The sequence below is a fragment of the Scylla paramamosain genome, chromosome 34 (assembly GCF_035594125.1).
Source record: "Scylla paramamosain isolate STU-SP2022 chromosome 34, ASM3559412v1, whole genome shotgun sequence".
Lineage (NCBI taxonomy): Eukaryota > Metazoa > Arthropoda > Malacostraca > Decapoda > Portunidae > Scylla > Scylla paramamosain.
In genome coordinates this window covers 3,799,582-3,816,688 of record NC_087184.1, presented here as the reverse complement: position 1 = coordinate 3,816,688, position 17,107 = coordinate 3,799,582, and the positions used below count along the sequence as shown (strand labels likewise).

The 17,107-nt window shown below is 42.8% G+C and overlaps 1 long non-coding RNA gene across 1 annotated transcript; it reads left to right on the top strand.

The window, feature by feature from the left end:
• The first annotated feature begins 8,365 nt into the window (after positions 1–8,365).
• LOC135089943 (uncharacterized) lies at positions 8,366–11,420 on the top strand. The gene is made up of 2 exons (XR_010261687.1): positions 8,366–10,195; positions 10,542–11,420. It is a non-coding gene; the product is annotated as an uncharacterized LOC135089943 (long non-coding RNA).
• The last annotated feature ends 5,687 nt before the right edge of the window (positions 11,421–17,107 follow it).

Here is a 17,107-nt window from a genome sequence, read left to right as displayed (position 1 = left end):
CCCATATCCATCGCATCCCCACCTGTCCCCGACTACCGCTCCGCTGACTGGGAGGACTTCAATGAAACGCTTACAGACTTACACAGACCAACACAGCTCGAAGACCAACTCTATACAGGAATAGACAGTGCCCTAGAGCTGCTACACAATGACACTCTAACATCAACCAACAGACATATACCAAAGAAACAACAAAATTCACATAGAGTTCAGACCTTCCATAAGAACACAAAGATTACTAGTATGCTACAGAACATGTTTTCTATAAAACATGCACAACCACATAACCATTTACAGAGACCTCAGTATCCTCCGCACACACATAATAAACAGCCTACAGGATGATCACAGCGCTCACTGGAGGAATCTAGTCTCCCATATGGACGGAGCCTGCTGCGGTAATCCTACTCGGTTCTGGCACATGGTGCACAGGCTGAAGGGATGCCAGTGGGAAAGATTCGAGTACCTCCTAGTGAACGGGAACCACGTCACAGACCCAGACCAGGTAGCCAACACCTTCCAAACATACAGGCGCAATATCTTTCAACGACACCCTTTCCCTCTCCATGAGCGAATTATTGCCCACATAAACCACATCAGTGATCTTGTACACCAAAACCTAGAAAACGCGCTACCACATAATACAATACAGTTAACATACCTCTACCCCCAACACTCCTGGCACACCCCGCGGCGAGCCCCCGGCCCCTCAGGAATCACCTGGCCAATGGTGTAGAGCCTCCCCTCCAGAAATTATATCCAGCCTGACAAAAATTTTCAACGCTTGCCTTTCCTCTGGATACTTCCCAAAGGCATTCAAGATTTCCAACATAACCCTCATTGCAAAGCCCGGTAAAAACTCTCACTTACCAGAAAACTATCGCCCCACAAGCCATCTAGAAATTCTCGGTAAAACTTTTGAGCGTTAAATCAACCGGAGATTGAGAGCGTTCCTCCAAGGTAACGGGTTGCTGGAGCCGCAGCAATTCGACTTCCGGAGGAACGCCTCAACTGAGGACGCCCTTAATAGCATTGTAGCATACTTAGATTTCAACAAGCCTTACTACAAAACTGCTCTTGTCACTAAAGATGTCAAAAAAGCATTTGACTCTGTTTGGCACATTGAATTAAAAGACAAAATTTGTAGCAACTTCAACCTACCTCTTTTAACACAACGAATCTGATGTAGTTTTCTGGAAGAGAGAGAGACTATCTTTTCAGCATTTTTTACCCCCAGTCCCACAAGGCTCTGTACTCTCCCCCACCCTTTTTAATATATATATATATATATATATATATATATATATATATATATATATATATATATATATATATATATATATATATATATATATATATATATATACATCTGACCTGAGCCCTCCCCCCTCCCCCCCTTCCCGTGCCCACAATGACTTATTAACTATTCAGTATTCGGACGATGTAACGCAACTGGCCCGTGCCAGGTCGTTAGATCCCCTCACAGACAAAATTCAACGGGAATTAACGGCGATGGGGTCCCCGGCCGTCGGCATGACGTTTTGGTAGTGGTACCCCCTGTGGCAGTTATGGAGCGGCCAATACTGATGACGGGGACGGTAACCACACCATCCAGTGGAAGCCACTTAACTAGCACCCCCCACCCCAGAGGTAGTTCGGTGCGGTAAGCGCTGGGCAGGAAGATTGTCTAGAGATGGTAGGGCGGGGCCCTGGAAGCATTCATGCAGGAATCACCATTCACCCCCCACCACCGGCGACTTACCGTGTACAGACAGATGGCGGTAGGTGTGACCACTCACTGCGGTGAGGGACTCTTCCGAGCTTCTGTAAATACACATCCTGCCGTCACGTCAATCACTATCGCAAACCATCCTCAATCTTTTTTTTTTTCCTCCCCCACTGTGCACATGACACCACACTCCATTAAATTGGCCCATTTAATTTTCTTTTTCTTGAGCAGGTTGGCCTTTGCAGGACGTGCCAGAAGACCGAGGCTTCCCCCTACAACCAGAAAGGACCGACACAGCTCTCCTCACCCATCCCATCCACATCATACCATAAAATCTCATCACCAACCCACTCTGCTACTATTCGTTTTTTTCGGATTCCACGTAAAACTGTAGGTTCCTCCGCTATACGGATGTACTTCCTCTGTCCTTCTTTGGAAACCAATAAAAGCACAAAAAAAAAAAAAAAACTTTTTGAAACTTTCTATCTGACTTGTATCTTGGTGTTAGTTCTGGCTGGGGCTGTGCTGGTCTGGCCCCAAGCTCGTGCGGGGTTCGGCCCCGGCGTTTGAGGGCATGGGTGGTGTCTGTGGCAGTGGCTGTGTTGTGCTTGGCTGGCTCGGTTGAGTGTTCTCTCCCTGCTTCCCCTGACGAGAAACTTGTCTCCCTTGCCCCTTGGAATATCTCGTCTCAATTGGTATATCTCCCGTGATAAAGTAACCAAAAATTCAAATTGTGCCTGGGTCAAGCCCCAGTGAATTTTTCTCCCACAACAATTCCCTTCTTATCACCCCCCTATTCTTTCCACTATCCTCACTTCCCCCTCCCCATCTTTTCTCTTTTCCGTTGCTTTGCTTTGTTGTCGACTTGTTCATAAGAGCTAAAATTACCTAAGGGAGAGGGAATCTGTGACCATCATTCTCATGAATATAAAGACCTTATTTTTTTTTTTCAGATATTCAAAATAACTTGCACGTTGTACTCCAACCCTTCCTCTCTCACATTATAACGTTGTATTTTTACAGGCACCAAGTCTTTTTCAAAGGCAGCGTGCTAAAGGTGCACATATCGCATTTATATCTACTTTGCAGCTTCAGAACATAGAGAACGGAGGTGTACATCTCCCTTATTAAGCTTAAATTTCACGAAAAACAATGGCATCCAAGCGGAACAGAATAGCTCCAGTGTGGACGTCGTTGTATGCTTGGTGTGTAAAGATAAGCTGAAGTACAGTGAAGTACATCGAACATAATCAAACAACTGCGCACCAGACATTCCATTGAATATGCGGAGTTCAAGGAGGATGCAGATATGGAAATTGCTGCCAAACACCTCAGACCATCCACCTCTGCTCAACTAACACTGATCGAGGCTATCACTAGGGCTCACCCATATAAGAATGATTCGAATAAAAAGAAAGAACTTGACGCTCTGGTTGTCAGGATGGTAGTGGAAGACTTACAACCGCTATCTGTTGTTGAATACAAGGGGTTCAAGAGATTAGTAAATGGACTCAAACCCATTTGACATAACTTGCCAAGCCATGTCTTTCTATTTTCAACAGAAAGAGTCCGTGAAGAGCTGGAGAAAGCTAAACGTATTGCTTTAACAACAGACATATGGACATCCCGACAAACAAGAGCATTCATCACAGTGACAGCTCATCACATCCCCACAGTGGGTCCTCAAGTCTGCTGTGCTTGATACTGTCCGTATGGTTAAGTCCCATACAGCAGATAATATTGCAGAAGAGATAAGACTTGCCTGCAATAAATGGAACATTTTAGATAAAATTCACTTATTTGTGACTGACAATGCTGCTAACATGACTGCAGCAATAAAACAAATGAATGTTCGCCATACCCCGTGCTTTTACACACACTTTGAATCTAGTTGTTCAGGACTCCATTAAGAAGCTAAAAGAAAAAATAAAGACTATTGTAAGTTTTTTTTTTTTTTTTTTTTCATCACAGTGTGATAAGTTCATTCAGGTGCAAGAGCAGCACAAGCAGCCTTCAAAAAAACTTATTCAGGATGTAGAAACTAGATGGAATTCTACATACTACATGATGGAACGATAGTGTACACTCTGTTATCTGGGGAAAATTAGTGTGTCTAACGAGGAGCTTCTAATAATCTCTGCCAGTATTCTAGATGAGTCCTGGAACCGCTCCATATTAGTGGTAACCGTCTGAGCAGCGAGGTGGCGACTCCAAGACTTGGTGCTCACAACGCGCTCTCTAAAGGATTCCCCACGGAACCGATTCTGGAACCGGCTCCGCCTGGTAACCGTCTGAGCAGCGCGCTGGCGGCTCCAAGACTCTAGTACCAGCCCCGCGCGCTCTACCCGATTCTCCGCGGAACCAATTCCGGAACCGGCTCCGCTTGGTAACCGTCTGGGCAGCGCGCTGGTGGCTCCAAGACTGGTACTCACCCCGCTCGCTCTACATGATTGATTCTCTGCGGAGACTTTGCCCTAAACATTGAGGTGTCCATTAAAGGCAGCAGATGGGGAGCTGGTTAGTTCAGGGGAGGAGATTAGTAAAATTCTGTGAGTATTTCTTAACTGTCTTCACCGAGGAAAACATGCAGGATATGCCAGATAGTGAGCAGATGTTTAGAGCAGATGAGAATATTTCCATAACTAGGGAGATAGTGGAACAGGAGATAGATAGGCTAAAAATGTTCAAGACTCCAGGACCAGATGAAATATATCCCAGAGTACTTAAGGAATGCAAAGAGGTTATTAGTGAGCCGTTAGTTTCTGTCTTTAGGAAATCACTTGAGTCAGGTGAGGTACCAGTAATGTGGAGGCAGGCTAATGTGGTACCCATCTTTAAGAAAGGAGATAAAACTTTAGCGTCAGGTGAGGTACCAGTAATGTGGAGGCAGGCTAATGTAGTACCTATCTTTAAGAAAGGAGATAAAACTTTAGCGTCTAACTATAGACTTGTCAGCTTAACTTCAGTTGTAGGTAAAATATTAGAGTCAATAATAGCGAGGAACATTAGGGAACATTTAGACAAACATAACTTAATAAATCAGTCACAGCATGGCTTCACGAAGGGTCAATCAGTAAAACACATTGTGGCCAAATAATATTTTTATTGAAGGTGTGAATTGTTTGTAGGTGTCCTCATGCCGAGTTACAGCCAGATATCTGAAAAAAAAGAAACTAAAATATATGGTCTTAGTAATCGCAACATAACTCATTAACATCTAAAGTTAGAACATATTTTTTTAGTTCCTTAAATAGAAGAAGAGTTGTTCTAACACTCTCATTGACTACTTTTTGAAGAGATCTTGGTGTATTATGCTAAACAGAAAACTATTTTTTTACAAAACAAATTTTTTTTTTTAATATTCTTATTGGTATTTAAAAAGTGTTCAATGACGGTTCTAGACAATTTATCTAGAAACAAAATGTGAAAAAAAAAATCATGAAAATCCATTAATAAATAAGAAAGTTATGTTAGCTAGAGTGTACATACCTGTGTTTTGAGAAAACAGCGTCTGGAGTTTGATGTTCTACGCCGCGCCGCGTTCCGCTAGTGACTGCTTGCTGCGTGTGAGGTCCCTCTACAGTTTCTTGCATCGTAACTTCCTCTTGATGGGCTTCTTCATCACCTTGTTTGCTCGAAGAAGGTACGCCATTGTCCTTTCAGTGACTGGAACCCAAATGTCTCTGTAGATAATGGTTTCTACATACCCAGCGTTGAAGTTTGACACTGCCTGAGCCACAGCAAATCCCACCATAAGTTTGGTCCCTCGCTTATATTCTTCATCCTGTGTTTCTTCAAGTCACTTGAAGCCAAGGCCATTACCTTGTGCCTCTCTTCTGTGCTTGATAGCTTGACGGGTGAACGTGTACGCTTGCGGGGTGAGGTGCACCGTGGTGAGAAAGCACCACTTGGGGCAGCTGAGGTAAGAAGCTTCCTCCTTGGCCTCTGATGATGAATTTCTCTTTTCTTGTAATAAGTTCCTTGCCTTTTCAAGCCGTTTCCTCTTCTCAAGATTACTCTTCTTTACTCCACCCATCTTGTACAGTTGACTGTGGCTGCGTGGTAGCTGACTGGTAAAGCGGGAAGATGTCAAAAAAAAAAAAAAAAAAAATCAGCTGATCGCGCGAGGTACCTACCCTTCCTTCACGGAGACGGGAACGTCACTAAATACATAATGCCTTGAGGGAGGCTGCTCCGGGTTATTGAGTTGCCAGACATAGATTATAGATATTCATGAAGAAAAGATACATAAATAAAGTTTGAGTGTTATGCATCCATACGTGAGTTTTTTCGTGATTTTGACGTAGGTGTACATAACAGGCAAAAAAAGTCAACTTAGAGTAGCTGTACAGTATTGAAACTTTAACACAGTATTGCTGAATAGTGGGTGATCACTTTCCCCAAAAAATAAATAAATAAATAAATAAAAAATAATTTTCTGCATATTTTTCCCTCTATACCCCCTTAAGTTTTTACAGTAAAGTGTACGAGGCAGTAGATAATGGTGATAATTATGATATATTATATCTGGACTTCAGTAAAGCATTTGACAAGGTACCCCATCAAAGGCTCCTGAGAAAGGTTAGGGCACACGGGATAGATGGGAAGGTTTTAGGCTGGATAGGGTCATGGCTTAGCGACAGGCGACAGAGTTGTAATAAACAGCTCGAAATCCGAGTGGGGTCAGGTAATTAGTGGAGTGCCACAGGGATCAGTATTAGGGCCATTGTTATTTCTAATATATATCAAAGACTTGGACAGTGGAATTAGTAGTGATGTTAGTAAATTTGCGGATGACACAAAGATAGGTAGATTAATTACGTCAGAATCGGATGCCATCGCCTTGCAGGCAGATTTAGATGGGATGAATGAATGGACGGATAGATGGCAAATGCAATTTAATATCAATAAATGCAAAGTACTTAGCGTAGGTAGAGGAAACCCACACAGTAGGTACACATTAAACAACCAAACTCTGGTAGGTACAAGGTACGAGAAAGATTTAGGAGTTACAGTTAGCTCTGAAATCCGTCTAGGAAAACAATGCATATAGGCCAGAAACAGGGCAAATAGGGTACTAGGAATAATTTTTAGGAGTGTTAAAAGTAGAAGGCCGGAAGTAATATTAAAGTTATACTTGACGCTGGTCAGACCTCATCTAGACTACGCTGTGCAGTTCTGGTCCCCACGTTACAGGAAGGATATAGGTCAATTAGAATCAGTACAGAGGAGAATGACTAAAAGGATACAGGGGATGAGTTTTCTTTACGAGGCGAGATTGAAGTTGTTAAAGAGAGACGTAGGTTAAGAGGGGACCTGGTTCTTAGGAATCAGGTCAGGAATTGGGGACCAAAATTCTTAGGATCAGCAACCAGGTTAGAACAAGAAATAACGGGTTCAAGCTTGAAAAATTTAGGTTAGGAAGGAGATAGGAAAAAATTGGTTAACAAATAGAGTGGTAGATGAGTGGAACGGACTCGGTAATCATGTTGTTAGTGCTGGGACATTAGAGAGCTTTAAGAGAAGATTAGACAGGTTTATGGATGGGGATGGTAGGTGGAAATAGGTAGGTATATTTCATACAGGAATTGCCACGTGTAAGCCTGGTCGCTTCTTGCAGCTTCCCTTATTTCTTATGTTCTTATGTGTCACCAAGAGGATGGTGGTGTTTGCAGACATCGAGGTGTCACCGAGAGGATGGTGCCCTAAACATCGAGGTGTCACCAAGAGGATGGTGGTGTTTGCAGCTGCTGTCGCTGCCTCCATCAATAACGTCAATTATGCTGCCACTCATCTGGGTGAGAGGCTGGGAATACAATGTACGACCTCGACGAAGAACCTGCCTCACAAAAGGAAGATGTGAAACAAGAAACTAAAGGACGCGTCTGGCGGCTTCGAACCCCGTTTTCTCGAATGTAAGTTGTTGATCTTTAAAATTATATTCCACCTTCAGTTTTCTTCTCCTCACTTAATTTTGTTTTGTTATATTTACCATTGTTTTTTTTTTTTTTTTTTTTTTTTTTGCAAGAAAAATTTGGATTCGGTGAAATGCATAATTTTTTATCAAGGACATTTTCGTATGTAGCTGCGTCAAAGTTAGCAACCTTTACAGTTTTTTTTTTTTTTCATCATAAAAGTTGCTGGCAAAAAGATATAAATGAATGATTAACTTTATCAGAGATAATTTTAAAGTTAATCTATGTTTAGAAATGTCTGAGGGGTAATCGATATAAATTAGATGAAAAAAAATCAATGAAATTCATGGTAACTATTTTTTTTCTTTTTCTTTACATACAATAGTCATGAAAATCTCTACACACGCAAGTAGGTATCATAGCTACTTCCTAGTGGAGTTTTATATAAATCACGGCTGTATTTAATTTTTCACCATAAAAAGGATGAACGTCCCCTGTAGTGTCAATTATTTAGACATCAACAAGCAGAGTATTAAACTACAACAGATCATGGTTCATTTAACATGAATAACCTGAATTTCAAAATACTAATCATTAGGAATTGTAGATAACAAAAATCTATTGATAAGTCACTTCCTAATTAGTGATCAGAAAGTGCACCTTTTATTGAATATCAATAGCTTCTCTTTACTTTTATTTTTTTTTGTTTATTATCGATCATTTTATTTATTTATGTTTATTATTGACCAAAGAAAATCTCTTGCATTTACCTCATTCACAAATTCCCTTCCTTGATCAGTTATAATTTCGGAGGGTGGCCCAAGGGTGTAAATCATTTGCACTGTGGACCGGGCAACACTGTCTTTCAGTGGGCAGGCCACAACCCACTTGATAAATAGATCTGCCGTTGTGATGACAAATTTATTTTATTCCATTCTATTTCTTGTTATTTCAAAGGGGCATGTAAGGTCCACACCCATTATTTCCCATCTTCCCTCAGCCTTGATGGGATGCAGTTGTGAACCCAGGATTTTTATTTTCTTAAAGAATTGCCACTTAGGACAGATGTTTATCTGAAAATTACAATAATGGCACATATTTTATAAATAAATGTTAAACGGAGTGGGTGTGAGAGAATCGCCAACCATCTAAGCACCCCTTTAACTACTTTGGGAAAGGGAGGAATGATCGTCCTTCCTCTTCGTTAAGGGCGGAGTGTCTCGCCCAAGGTTTCTCTTCTTCTCTCGAATCCTCGAGCAGAAGTGACTCCGGCTGCTGACTCCTAATGATACAGCGTCACCGCTTCGGAGCAACGCCTCGAGTGCCCTCGTCACCACCCCCTCCCTCCTTGGTAAAGGGAACTCTGCAGGAGCTGACATCGAGAGGTCAGCAGACACCAGGCGGCAGACAGCTCTCACCACCTGCCATAACTACACGTCCGTTCAGCTGTTCTCCTCTATCACTCCAGAAGGCTTCGGTGAAGATTGTGGGCTGATCTCATCTGCCTTCAGTACCTGGCATTAATCTGCCGTCGGTCCCAACTCGTTCCTGGTTCAACCCCTACCGGTCGAAGCGAGATTCCTACGGCTGCCAGGACGCCGGCCTCCAAGGACTCCCCTAGGATTCTTGGTGATATTGCCGGATATTTCTATTATTGTTGGGTTGTGGGTTTGTTTTTGTTAATTATAACTGGAGTACGTTCTTCCTCGTTTTCTTTACATCCCAATCTTGAAGGGGTGTTGACGGGAAGAGTAGCCAGCCCGGTCCTGACATATTGGCGACTTCGCCAGGATTCGGCTGCTGTTAACGTCTTCGCAACTTGTGCAGATTGAGCGTGTGTAATTAGCTAGTGTTCGCCCTTGCTACCTGAAGCCCGGGAGTAAGGATTCATGGTGAGTGTGGATGTTGTCTCCTCGCCAGCACTACCAAGTGCGTTCGGGTGTTTTCAACGCCCTGGATTGTGAGGTGAGATGCGGATTTGTTGTTCTCTCACCCGACTCTTGTCAAGAGTTGTTGTTGTTGTCGTCTTTTAGTGAGGTGTAGTTTTGTCCTCTCGCTTACACTGCCACGTGTTTTTGACTTGATAAACATTGACAACGTTTGTTTGTGTCTGTTGTGTGGTCATTTTTTTGTTACCATCTTCCGCCATCCATTTAACATGCTTGATTTTGAGCAGTTCAAGCCGAGTACTTGGGTCTGGAAGGCACGGAGGTGAGCCAATGGATCAGGGAACAGTGGGCATTCCTGCGGGAGGAACGTCAGCGAGAGCGAGAAAACGAGAGCAAGCGGAGTGAGCAGAAAGACGAAAGCAAGCCGAGCAAGCAGAAAAACGAGAGCAAGTAGAAAGAGAGAGGAGATTAGACTGGCGGAGATTCAGGCTTCGGCTACCAGGCCGATACAGCCTTTAACATTAAGTGATCCTGTTACCAGGCCTACCTTACCTGGCTACAAGGATGAAGATATTGCTACTTACCTGGCAAGATTCGAACGGGTGGAAGCCTTGTTAAAAATTGACATAGTTATGCCGCTCGACTTCGTTGTCTTCTCACGGGTAAGGCCGCTGAACTGTATATCTCTCCCAACTTCCGCCACCGGTGACTACGGTCTACTTAATTAAATTAATTAATTAAATTAACTAAATTAAATTAATTAAATGAAAGCAAGCTTTAATAACAGGATTCAGCAAGACTCCCTGATGCATATCGCCACGAGTTTAAGTCCGCCATGATTAGGGTAGGACAAAATTATCAGCAGTTCCTCACTTAACTAGGCAGATTACTCAATTCCTGGCTTGAATATCGTGGAAGGTTAAAAAGGAGTACGATGATCTGAAGGATTTCTTTTTGCTGGATCAGTTTCTGTTCTCGCTAACCCCTGAGTTTCGCCTTTTTCTTAAGGAGCGAAGAGACGTGAAGCTGGAGGATGTGGCCAGCCTTGCGGATTGTTGGGTGTCTGCCCATAACGTCTATCCAAAGGATTCTACATATCTACGACCCAAGAAGTTGCCACCCAGGGATATGCCTCCTTCTAAGCAAATCGTTTCTCCTCCTGCGAAGCCCGCTGTGTCCACGGTGAGGTGTCACAACTGTGGAGAGGAGGGCCAGATAGATAGATAGATAGATAGATTTATTGACCACAAAATAATTATAAATATCCACAGCAAGCAAGTATTGTAGTCCACAATTTTGTTAATCATTAGATCACTATACTGAAATTTCAGCACAAGAGCTCAAAAAAAAAAAAAATAAAATAAAATTTGACTTAAATTTTGGTAACACATTTCTCCTTTCTTCAACTAAAATAACCATTTGAAACACTGATACAAATCAAGAATTAATCACACCCATACATTTCATCTGTACACCTTAAGCACATCATAATTCACATTACAGATCACATTGTTTGACCATTTTGTAAAAATATCCTCCATAGTTCGGTAGGAATAACGGTCTCTCAAATGTTGGGTGAGAGCACACTGCTCTACCACGTGCTTCTCCGTCTGCACCTCACCACACGGGCACAGCCGCTCTTCCAACGGTAAGCGGCCACGCCCTTGCCTGTTCCATCTCCCAGTTTCTATGGCTAGGGTGTGGCCAGAAAGTCGAAACCTCGTAAATTCCAATCTATGATATTCATTTACAAATTTCCTTTCAGTGTAAATGGTATGTGTACTTTGAGTAGGATTAATATCTCTGTATACAATACATCTTGAACCACTTGATTCCGCCACACTTCTCTTTGCTTTTTCTAATAATATTGACATATTATTATGACACTTCCTCTCGTATCATTTCATTTACAACCTTAACTGCTGGTGTGTTCTCTCCCATAACTTTTCTCATTGCAAAGGATAAGGGATCAACACTCATACTGGACCTGTCCTTCCACATTTTCCTAAAGAATTTGTTATCTGTACTTCACAAGGTCCGGAAGTGACGGATAGCCACACTCCATCATAGCAGACCACGTTAGGAGTTGTTTTCCTCGCCCCTAGAAACTGCTTCAGTGACCAGTTGTACAGCTTAACCACTGGTTTTATGTCCGCACCCACCCAGGACTCACAGCCATATACTAGGGATGACAAGAGCGCTGCATCAAACACACGTTTGAATGAATGAACACACGTTATGAATGGAATATCATTATTTTTCTGTAACAATTACACAAACTTTAGCACGTGACATTTTTATTTTATTTTATTTTTTTTTATATATATGCAGGAAGGACACTGGCTAAGGGCAACAAAAATCCAATAAAAAAATGTGTCCACTGAAATGCCAGTCCCATAAAAGGGTCAAAGCAGTGGTTGAAAATTGGTGAATAAGTGTCTTGAAACCTCACTCTTGAAGGAGTTCAGGTCGTAGGAAGGTGGAAATACAGAAGCAGGCAGGGAGTTCCAGAGTTTACCAGAGAAAGGGATGAATGATTGAGAATACTGGTTAACTCTGGCGTTAGAGAGGTGGACAGAATAGGCGTGAGAGAAAGAAGAAAGTCTTGTGCAGCGAGGCCGCGGGAGGAGGGGGCGGCATGCAGTTAGCAAGATCAGAAGAGCAGTTAGTATAAAAATAGCGGTAGAAGACAGCTAGATATGCAACATTGCGGCGGTGAGAGAGGCTGAAGACAGAGGAGAGGAGTTGATGAGACGAAAAGCTTTTCATTCCACCCTGTCTAGAAGAGCAGTATGAGTGGAACCCCCCCCAGACATGTGAAGCATACTCCATACATGGACGGATAAGGCCCTTGTACAGAGTTAGCAGCTGGGGGGATGAGAAAAACTGGCGGAGACGTCTCAGAGCGCCTAACTTCATAGAAGCTGTTTTAGCTAGAGATGAGATATGAAGTTTCCAGTTCAGATTATAAGTAAAGGACAGACCAAGGATGTTCAGTGTAGAAGAGGGGGACAGTTGAGTGTCATTGAAGAAGAGGGGATAGTTGTCTGGAGGGTTGTGTCAAGTTGATAGATGGAGGAATTGAGTTTTTGAGGTATTGAACAATACCAAGTTTGCTCTGCCCCAATCAGAAATTTTAGAAAGATCAGAAGTCAAGCGTTCTGTGGCTTCCCTGCGTGAAATGTTTACCTCCTGAAGGGTTGGACGTCTATGAAAAGACGTGGAAAAGTGCAGGGTGGTATCTTCAGCGTAGGAGTGGACAGGACAAGAAGTTTGGTTTAGAAGATCATTAATGAATAATAAGAAGAGAGTGGGTGACAGGACAGAACCCTGAGGAACACCACTGTTAATGGATTTAGGAGAACAGTGACCGTCTACCACAGCAGCAATAGAACGGTCAGAAAAGAAACTTGAGATGAAGTTACAGAGAGAAGGATAAAAACCGTAGGACGGTAAATTCGAAATCAAAGCTTTGTGCCAGACTCTATCAAAAGCTTTTGATATGTCCAAGGCAACAGCAAAAGTTTCACCAAATTCTCTAAAAGAGGATGACCAAGACTCATTAAGGAAAACCAGAAGATCACCAGTAGAGCAGCCTTGACGGAACCCATACTGGCGATCAGATAGAAGGTTGTGAAGTGATAGATGTTTAAGAATCTTCCTGTTGAGGATAGATTCAAAAACTTTAGATAGGCAGGAAATTAAAGCAATAGGACGGTAGTTTGAGGGATTAGAACGGTCACCCTTTTTAGGAACAGGCTGAATGTAGGCAAACTTCCAGCAAGAAGGAAAGGTAGATGTTGACAGACAGAGCTGAAAGAGTTTTTTTTTTTTTTTATGTAAGAAGGATACTGGCCAAGGGCAACAAAAATCAATAAAAAAAAAAAATGCCCACTGAAATGCCAGTCCCGTAAAAGGGTCAAGGCAGTGGTCAAAAATTGGTGGATAAGTGTCTTGAAACCTCTCTCTTGAAGGAATTCAAGTCATAGGAAGGTGGAAATACAGAAGCAGGCAGGGAGTTCCAGAGTTTACCAGACAAAGGGATGAATGATTGAGAATACTGGTTAACTCTTGCGTTAGAGAGGTGGACAGAATAGGGGTGAGAGAAAGAAGAAAGTCTTGTGCAGCGAGGCCGCGGAAGGAGGGGAGGCATGCAGTTAGCAAGATCAGAAGAGCAGTTAGCATGAAAATAGCGGTAGAAGACAGCTAGATATGCAACATTGCGGCGGTGAGAGAGAGGCTGAAGACAGTCAGTTAGAGGAGAGGAGTTGATGAGACGAAAAGCTTTTGATTCCACCCTGTCTAGAAGAGCAGTATGAGTGGAACCCCCCCAGACATGTGAAGCATACTCCATACATGGACGGATAAGGCCCTTGTACAGAGTTAGCAGCTGGGGGGTGAGAAAAACTGGCGGAGACGTCTCAGAACACCTAACTTCATAGAAGCTGTTTTAGCTAGAGATGAGATGTGAAGTTTCCAGTTCAGATTATAAGTAAAGGACAGACCGAGGATGTTCAGTGTAGAAGAGGGGGACAGTTGAGTGTCATTAAAGAAGAGGGGATAGTTGTCTGGAAGGTTGTGTCGAGTTGATAGATGGAGGAATTGAGTTTTTGAGGCATTGAACAATAACAAGTTTGCTCTGCCCCAATCAGAAATTTTAGAAAGATCAGAAGTCAGGCGTTCTGTGGCTTCCCTGCGTGCTATGTTTACCTCCTGAAGGGTTGGACGTCTATGAAAAGACGTGGAAAAGTGCAGGGTGGTATCATCAGCGTAGGAGTGGATAGGACAAGAAGTTTGGTTTAGAAGATCATTAATGAATAATAAGAAGAGTTGGTGACAGGACAGAACCCTGAGGAACACCACTGTTAATAGATTTAGGAGAAGAACAGTGACCGTCTACCACAGCAGCAATAGAACGGTCAGAAAGGAAACTTGAGATGAAGTTACAGAGAGAAGGATAGAAACCGTAGGAGGGTAGTTTGGAAATCAAAGCTTTGTGCCAGACTCTATCAAAAGCTTTTGATATGTCCAAGGCAACAGCAAAAGTTTCACGAAAATATCTAAAGTGCCTCCGTGCTTGAACGGAGGCACTTTAGATATTTTCGTGAAAGAGTGAAAGAGTTTGACTAGGCAAGGTGCAAGTACGGAGGCACAGTTTCGGAGAACAATAGGAGAGACCCCATCAGGTCCATAAGCCTTCCGAGGGTTTAGGCCAGCGAGGGCATGGAAAACATAATTGCGAAGAATTTCAATAGGTGGCATGAAGTAGTCAGAGGGTGGAGGAGAGGGAGGAACAAGCCCAGGATCGTTCAAGGTAGAGTTTTTAGCAAAGGTTTGAGCGAAGAGTTCAGCTTTAGAAATAGATGTGATAGCAGTGGTGCCATCTGGTTGAAATAGAGGAGGGAAAGAAGAAGAAGCAAAGTTATTGGAGATATTTTTGGCTAGATGCCAGAAATCACGAGGGGAGTTAGATCTTGAAAGGTTTTGACATTTTCTGTTAATGGAGTTTTTTGCTAGTTGGAGAACAGACTTGGCATGGTTCTGGGCAGAAATATAAAGTGCATGAGATTCTGGTGATGGAAGGCTTAAGTACCTTTTGTGGGCCACCTCTCTATCATGTATAGCACGAGAAGAAGCTGTGTTAAACCAAGGTTTAGAAGGTTTAGGACGAGAAAAAGAGTGAGGAATGTACGCCTCCATGCCAGACATTTTCACATCTGTTATGTGCTCAGCACACAAAGACAGGTCTCTGACACGGAAGCAGTAATCATTCCAAGGAAAATCAGCAAAATACCTCCTCAGGTCCCCCCAACTAGCAGAGGCAAAACGCCAGAGGCACCTTCGCTTAAGGGGATCCTGAGGAGGGATTGGAGCGATAGGACAAGGTACAGATATGAGATTGTGATCGGAGGAGCCCAACGGAGAAGAAAGGGTGACAGCATAAGCAGAAGGATTAGAGGTCAGGAAAAGGGCAAGAATGTTGGGCGTATCTCCAAGACGGTCAGGAATACGAGTAGGGTGTTGCACCAATTGCTCTAGGTCATGGAGGATAGCAAAGTTGTAGGCTAGTTCACCAGGATGGTCAGTGAAGGGAGAGGAAAGCCAAAGCTGGTGGTGAACATTGAAGTCTCCAAGAATGGAGATCTCTGCAAAAGGGAAGAGGGTCAGAATGTGCTCCACTTTGGAAGTTAAGTAGTCAAAGAATTTCTTATAGTCAGAGGAGTTAGGTGAGAGGTATACAGCACAGATAAATTTAGTATGAGAGTGACTCTGTAGTCGTAGCCAGATGGTGGAAAACTCGGAAGATTCAAGAGCGTGGGCACGAGAGCATAAGAACATAAGAAATAAGGGAAGCTGCAAGAAGCGACCAGGCTTACACGTGGCAGTCCCTGTATGAAACGCACCTACCTATTTCCATCTGCTATCCCCATCCATAAACTTGTCTAATCTTTTCTTAAAGCTCTCTAGTGTCCTAGCACTAACTACATGATTACTGAGCCCGTTCCACTCATCTACCACTCTATTTGAGAACCAATTTTTTTCCTATCTCCTTCCTAAACCTAAATTTTTCAAGCTTGAACCCGTTATTTCTTGTTCTACTCTGGTTGCTGATCCTAAGAATTTTGCTTACATCTCCCTTGTTATAACCCTTATACCACTTAAAGACTTCTATCAGGTCCCCTCTTAACCTACGTCTCTCTAAAGAATGTAAATTTAACAGCTTCAACCTCGCCTCGTAAGGAATACTCCTCATCCCCTGTATCCTTTTAGTCATTCTCCTCTGTACTGATTCTAATAGACCAATATCTTTCCTGTAATGTGGGGACCAGAACTGCACCGCGTAGTCTAGATGAGGTCTGACCAGCGCCAAGTATAACTTTAATATTACTCCCGGCCTTCTACTTTTAACACTCCTAAAAATTAATCCTAGTACCCTATTTGCCTTGTTTCTGGCTTCTATGCATTGTTTCCCTAGACGGAGTTCAGAGCTAACTATAACTCCTAAATCTTTCTCTTACCCTGTACCTACCAGAGTTTGGTTGTCTAATGTGTACCTATTGTGTGGGTTTCCTCTACCTACGCTAAGCACTTTGCATTTATTGATATTAAATTGCATTTGCCATCTATCCGTCCATTCATTCATTCTATCTAAGTCTGCCTGCAAGACGATGGCATCCGATTCTGACGTAATTAATCTACCTATCTTTGTGTCATCCGCAAATTTACTAACATCACTACTAATTCCACTATCCAAGTCATTGATATACATTAGAAATAACAATGGCCCTAATACTGATCCCTGTGGTACCCCACTAATTACATGACCCCACTCGGATTTCGAACATTTTATTACCACTCTCTGTCGCCTGTCACTAAGCCATGACCCTATCCAGCCTGACACCTTCCCATCTATCCCGTGTGTCCTAACCTTTCTCAGGAGCCTTTGATGGGGTACCTTGTCAAATGCTTTACTAAAGTCCAGATATAAGATATCATAACTATCACCATTATCTACTGCCTCGTACACCCTACTGTAAAAACTTAACAAGTTTGTCAGGCAAGACTTCCCCTTC